The sequence below is a fragment of the Triticum dicoccoides genome, chromosome 2B, assembly GCF_002162155.2.
Source record: "Triticum dicoccoides isolate Atlit2015 ecotype Zavitan chromosome 2B, WEW_v2.0, whole genome shotgun sequence".
Lineage (NCBI taxonomy): Eukaryota > Viridiplantae > Streptophyta > Magnoliopsida > Poales > Poaceae > Triticum > Triticum dicoccoides.
Genome location: NC_041383.1, coordinates 635,473,390 through 635,481,147, shown reverse-complemented (window position 1 = coordinate 635,481,147; position 7,758 = coordinate 635,473,390).

The window sequence follows — 7,758 nt, the reverse complement described above, 5'->3', positions numbered from 1 at the left end:
GAGGAGAAGGCTGCGGGGTGGCGGAGCTCTCCGGCATCGGTGAGGGGAAGGCTGTGGGCGACGGGGCGGGGGCCGGCGACGCGCGGGAAGGCGCTGTAGCGGGCGCACGGTGGTGCTAGGGGGTCGGGGCCAGCTGGATCCGGGCGGATCTGGCCGGGGCGGCGTACTCCGGCGATGAGCGAGCGTCGGCGGAGGTGCACCAGCGAGGTCCGGTGAGGGCGGAGCGGGCCGGTGCGTGGGGGCAGCGGCGGAGGTGCGCGGGCGGCTCAGGCCCGGCGGTGGAGGGGATCTGGGCCCGGGCGGGCCCCAAATGGGCTTCACGGGCCGACGGCGGTGGGAAAGGCACGGGGACAGGTGGCGCTGAGGGGGGCGACATGGAGAGAGCTGGTTGGGCGAGGGCAAGAGGCTGGCGGCGGCTGGCCATTCCGGGCGCGCCAAGTGGCGGGAGGAGGTGGAGGACGGCGGTGCAGGCGAGGTGGCGGTGACAAGTGGCGGCGAGGGAGAGGGCCAGGATGGAATTTGAGGAGGTAGATAGGTGGCTGCAGTAGGAGGTAGGGAAAGGGTAGGGTTAGCCAAATTTGGCATGGGGGTGTATATATAGGAAGGGGGCTAGGGTTAGGGGGTTTAGGGGGGTTTTGGGGCCCTCCAATCTCGATCGGACGGTTCCGGATGCGAGGGGGGTTAGGTTGGGCGTAGGAGGGGTTAGTAGGCTGTGAAGAGAGGGCTTGGGCTGAGGGGAGAGAAGAGAAGTGCAGCCCGGCGGCAGTTTCGGAGACCGAAACGTCCGACGAAGGTACCGGCAGCGGTACCGCTATATGTCTAACGGTTGGGCTATCAAACGTCTCTGAATGCGATGAAACTTGGCAGGCGGCCTACCTACCCTATAATAAGACCGCATGCCAATTTTCACCCCATTCCGAGAACATTTTTATGCCACTTATTAAAAATAATATTTTGGGGTGCCGTGGGCGCATGCGAGTGTGGTCTGGACTCCGAACGGACAATGGAGAGAACTGGGAGGACCCGAACAGATGCAAGTTTTGAAAAACATGCAGATGAAATGCAGATGATGACATGGCAAAGTGCAACACACAAGCAAATGACATTGCAACGATGGCGAATAACTGGATGACACCTGGCGCATCGGATTCGGGGCGTTACAACTCTCCTCCACTAACAAGAGATCTCGTTCCGAGATCTTAGAAACGAGACGGAAGAGAAAGAGGAAGAGGTGAAGTAAGAACGCAAGAGAAAAAAAGAACAAGGTCGAGAGCAGTCAGTAGAAAAGAGGAATGATGAATATAACGAGAATGAAAAGCTCAAGAAACAAGCTAGACTCTGAAACCACTCCGGCTAGAACAAGATAGAAAAGGAATAAGAATGAAAGAATTCCGGCAGCACTCCGGCTGAAAAAGAAAGGATTAGAACAAGAACTTCACAAGATGGGATGACACTTGACGAGATGAACAACGCAATGCCTCTGGAAGAATTGAAAGAATGGAATGAAAAGAACTTAGAAGGAAGGATCGAACGGAGTTGTTGAGAAAATCAACAACGAGAGAATAAGCTTGTTGTGGACTTATCAAAAACAACTCAAAACTTGAGGTGAAATTATACCACAACCTATGTCTGAATAGCTGAGAAGAACGAAGAAATGCAAAACTCCAATTCATAAGAAAACGGAGAATTATTTGCACTTCGAGACGCGAGAAGAAAAGATACTTGGACTTCTCCACCATAATCTTGATGAACTATTGAAGAATGAACTAAATGATGAACAAACACCATGAAGAACTCCAGTAACAAAAGGATGATGAGCTAGAATGAAGGATGAAAGAATAAGATTAAGCCTTGCGGTGATAGATGGAGGTTCCGACGAAATGGCCGAGGAAATTTGAACTCCGGAAAAGAAAAGATGAAAACACTTGGAACTAGAATTTATTCATCAAGAACAAACTCCGAAAGAAGGGGTTAACCACTTCGAGGAAATAAGAATAAGATTTATTGTATGCTTATCCTTCAACAAATAAAATTGATGACAAGCAACGGATTTTGCATACTACTTATTCCTCTTGAAAAGCATTGAGAAATGACATATTGCAAACTTGAGAAGGTCTTCATGAACCACCGGTAGGATTGGAAAGAACGAATGAATTGATATGATAACAAAGCAAAAGGAGTATGAAGGAACCACCGTAAGAATTCAAAAATGACTGCTAAAAGGGAATGAATCACCGGGATGAATTAGAAGAACAAATATGCTCTAAGTGGATTAAGATACAAGAGAACAGGAAGAACTCTAGCTGATTAAGGTACACTTGAATGAAGCACCGGGATAATTGGATACGGTAGCTGGAATGATGGCCTCCGGTGAAAAGAAACGGAAAAACTACTCCTGACGTACCCCGAATAGGTAAGAAAAGAATATCAGACAAATGGAATAATTCGAGAGGATAACATGAAGCTAGAACCACAAATCTTTGAGAGAACGGCCAAGATTTAGAGGAAAAACTCTTCTTCGATCTTCAACTAACGACGAGAAACACCACTAAAATTACTGAGATACTCCGGGAGAATGAAAAGCAAAGTGGTTGAGCCAACAATGAAAAGAATTTGAAAGCAGTCTTGGAGAAGGCATGTGACTGATGGAATCCATTCTTGTGTCACACTTCAAAAGAATTTGAGAATGGCTCCGGAATAATTAGAAGAGTCAGGTAAGATCCTGGGAAAAGACTTGTGGGTTAGGGCCCACTGAAGAGAAAACACCGTTGAAAAAGGATTGTTGAACAGATAGATGATGCACCGGAACAATTGAAATATTTGAATGAGGTGATAACCTTGAAGTAATTGGAACATAGATGAATCTCCTGAGATGTCTTCCGAACTCCGGAATAATAAACTGGCGAGAGACGAACGAGCAGGGAAAACACTTGATTCAAGGAAAAGAATATGATCAACCCGAAAAACTTGAATTGAATCCACCGGAAAGAAAATAGGACGAATCAGTGATGAGCTTGACAAGAATTCATCGATTGAAATGATTGAGGAAAAGACTGAAGAGGCTCCACACGGATGAAATTGATGCTCGAAAGAGACTCAGGCTCCGGGAAGAAGAGGGTGGGAGGGCGGAAAAAACAAAGGCAACTTGGAAGGGGAAATCAACGAATAACTTGAAGAGAAACACCGGTTGAAATAATTGAGGAAAGAATGCAAAGACTTTGCATGAGTAGGATGGATACTCAATTAAGGACTCCGGCTCCAAGAAGAAAAAGGAGTGGGCGGGTGGGAAAAGAAAACAACTAAGAACGACATTGTCTCTCTTCAGACGACGTTGCTTCCCCGCCCGAGAAAGAGCTGAGGATTGGTCTTGCAAAAACAAAGAGGGTCGAATCAACATGACGAGAAATGCACCGCATGAAAAGAGCTGAGAACCAATGATTGAAGAACCAACCGCGTGATCCTAAAGAAAAATTTGAAGGGGAAGGGGAGTAACTCAAAACACCTACGTCAAGATTCCTCACCAGAGCGACGAAGAGGCTGAGGAGTAAAAAGAATTCCTACTCTCCGATATAACTAGACTCAGAAATAGTTTTCTTCTAGACTCAACAACGACTATGCTAAGAACAATCAAGGGGGCTCCTATGGTCGGTCGAGGCTCTGATACCAACTTGTGACGCCCAATATGTGACCCTATCCTAAAGGAACTCGAAGGTCCCACCAAGGATAGAAGCGCATATTGGAGACGCTTTTGCAAGGTGGATATCATTACATCGTACCATTACAAAATAGTTGGGGATACCACAAGAGGCATACAATGCCACACGAATACAACATCATCATACATAAGAGCACCATCCGACTACGGATGAAACACAAACAGAATCTCAAACGACATCCAACTTGCTAGCCCAGGCTGCCGACCTGGAACCTATCCCCTGATCGAAGAAGAAGCAGAAGAAGAACTCCAAAACAAGCAAACATCGCTCTCGCATCATGATCATCACAAAACCTGTACCTGCAACTGTTGTTGTAGTAATCTATGAGTCACGAGGACTCAGCAATCCCATTACCATGGGTATCAAGACTAGCAAAGCTTAAAGGGAATGGAATGGATAGTGGTGAGGATGCATCAACGACTAAGCATATATGGTGGCTAACATACGCAAATAAGAGCGAGAAGAGAAGCAATGCAACGGTTGAGAAGCTAGAAGTGATCGAGAAGTGATCTTGAAACTACTTACGTTCATACATAACACAAACCGTGTTCACTTCTCGACCCACTCGAAAAGAGACCATCATGGTTACACACACAGTTGGGTATTTTAAATCGAATCAGGTGTCAAGTTCTCTTCAACCGGATATTAAAAAATTCCCATCTGCCACATAACCGCGGGCACGACTTTCTAAAGTTTAAAACCCTGCAGAGGAGTCCCAACTTAGCCCATTATAAGCTCTCACAACCAATGAAGGATATTCCTTCTCCCGGGAAGACCAGATCAGTCTCAGAATCCCGGTTGCAAGTCATTTCGGCAATGGTAAAACAAGACTAGCAAGACCGCCTGAATGTGCCGACAAATCCCAATAGGAGCTGCACATATCTCATTCTCAGGGCACAATGGATGAGACAAGCTACGAGTAAAACCAACCCTCAAGTTCCCCGAGGTGGCCTTGCAGGCTGCTCGGTTTGGACCAACACTTAGAGAAGAACTGGCCGGGAGGGGGGGGGGTTAAAATGAAGATGACTCTCGGGTTAATTACTCCGAAGGGAAAGGTAATAGGTTGTTAGGCAAATGTAAAACCAAAGTTGGGCCTTGCTGTAGGAGTTTTATTCAAAGCAAACTATCAAGGGGTTCCCATACACCCGGCCGCATAAGGAACACAAAATCATGGAACATAACACCGATATGATGGAAACTAAGGCGGCAAGAGTGGAACAAAACACCAGGCATAAGGCCGAGCCTTCCACCCTTTACCAAGTATATAGATGTATTAATTAAAGAAGAGATATTGTGATATCCCAAAATAATCCTGTCCATCATGGAGCAATCTTCAACTTCACCTGCAACTAACAACGCCATAATAGGGGCTGAGCAAAGCGGTAACATATCAAAGCAACGGTTTGCTAGGAAGGGTGAAAAGGTTAGAGGCTGACATGGTAATTTGGGAGGCTTGATAAACAAGTGATAGGTAGCGCAGCATAGCGATAGAATGAAGCAACTAGCATAGCGATGATAGTAGTGAGATCCAGGGTAACGGTCATCTTGCCTGAAATCCCGCTAGGAAGAAGAATGAGTCCATGAAGAAGACAAACGGATGAAGACGAACCAAGCGTAGTCAAACGAATCCTCACAATCGCAACGAAACAGGAACTATCAAGAAGAAGCACAACCAGAAAGAAGCAAACACCACGGTAAACACAGAACACATAAACATGTCATGATGCACAACCGGGCATGATGCATGGCAAAGGCTATATGGTTCTACTCATGGCAAGAGATGATGCATACAAGAACAACACATCAAAGCCAGTTTAAATGAGGCCGGAAACAACCTATAACAAATCCGGTAAGTTCTCGTATGCAAATTCAAAATTGGTCCAGATCTGAACAAACATTAAGTTGAAGTTGTTAAGCAGCGAGTTAAGATGCACCAGATTATCTACACAAGATTCTAGTCAAGTTACATATAAAGTTCATGTAATTTGGAGCTACGGCCTAGAAGATATGAGCAAAATAAGTCAAACATGGCATTGATGCAAAATGCATTCAAACATCAAGCAAACACTCTCAACACAAGGATTCAACATGACATGATGAAACTACATGAAATTCTAAGCAAGTTTCATATAGACAATGCTCAAAACGGAGCAACGGTGCAACACACACTCCAAACAAGTTATAGCATCAATCTGCCCAAAACAGCAAGTAGGCACTTTGCAATCAGCAAAACAACATGCTACTGGAAGCATATGAGCATAAACTTGACATGCACTTCATGTACAGATAACATATTTCAAATATCATTAAGGTTCAGGTTCATAGGCATCAAGATTAAACCAATATGATCAATGCAAAAAGCAACTTTATAACACAGGGGCATATACATGAGCAGAGTTAATATGATGGCATGTTGGAGGCATGAAACAAAGATGCTACAGCAACTATATCTACCAACCAAGGGCATGGCATCAAAGTACACATAACAAAGAGCAAATAACATCAAGTCATCATATACATATGACCCATGGATTAGTAGGAACCAACAAAACAAGATTGAATGTTGAAACAGTTTCAGCAAGTGTGAAACAACAAAATTATGATAGCATGTTTGCACGTATGAAATAGAGACATATGATATCCAAAATTAGCAAACTTGGCATGTAAACATAGTACCCATAGCATAATACAAAACATTTAATTGTAGTATCTCCAAAAGAGGCATGGATCACTCAATAATAAGCTCACAACAATGCATCATGAAGTTAACAGAAATGTGGAACATTATATAAGCATGTTCATGGCAATGAAAACATATGCTACAAGAAATATATGAGGCATCAAGAGGCATTTCATGATAGAGCATAACATAAAAGACAAAACATCTCAACTGAGCATCTCCAGTTTATGCATGGATTAATTGGTAGCACCAAGCAAACATGACAACATGATATAGCAGTTTCAGCATTGACAGAACATTAACAGCAAGTAGCCCACTTCACAAGCTTTATACACCCACTACAGGGCATATAAAAATACATGGATTGCACCCCTGTAACGATTGCATAAAAATTCTCCTAAAACATGTAGACATCATGCTCATAGGATGCACACACAAAATGCACCAAAAAAATGACAAAACAACAAGTTATAACAGTTTTCAGCAGTTAACAGCAACATGCACTTTTGCAACAGGGATTAATGTGTCAAGATGCACCCTAACATGAATGCAAAACACACCAACATGTATAGCATGAAGAGAAGAACATGTGTATATCAAGATCACCATCATAGCATCAACAGGGACAAAGTTGTGGCACTCACAAGATGCACAAATGATGTTACCTATCAGCAGATTCCAGCAGTTCATATCACATAGCAGTTTTGCAACGAAGGTTAAGGCACTAAAATGAATCCTAACATTAATGCAACCTACTCCATCATGAAGGGCAATCTGAGATGAACATTTTGATATATCATGCAGGCAAAATGGAGCACCGAGCATCAAGTTATGGCATGACAAACATGAGCACATATCGTTAAAAACCAGGGACTTTCTTGGCCAAAAAATATACCCTCGGGCGAATCGGGACAGAGAGGTGCGGGGACGATGAGATCCGGGACGGGGAGGCCGTTTGGTTTGGTGGATGGCGGGATCCAGGGACGGCGGGATCCGGGCAAGGGCTGGAGGAGGCCATGGCCGAAGCTGCGCGCCGGCGAGCTCGGCGATGGTGGGAGGCGGGGTTCGGCGGCGCGTGGTGTGCGGTGGCGTGGCCGAGCGGCGCGCTCCAGCGAGCCCGAGGCTGAAGCGGCGCATCTCTCGTGGAGGTGAGGCGGCCCGGGTGAGGAGAAGGCTGCAGGGCGGCGGAGCTCTCCAGCGCCAGTGAGGGGAAGGCTACAGGCGACGGGGCGGCGGCCGGTGAGGCGCGGGGAGGGGCTGGAGCGGGCGCACGTGGTGCTAGGGGGTCGGGGCCGGCCGGATCCGGGCGGATCTGGCAGGGGCGGCGTGCTCCGGCGATGAGCGGGCAGCGGCGAAGGTGCG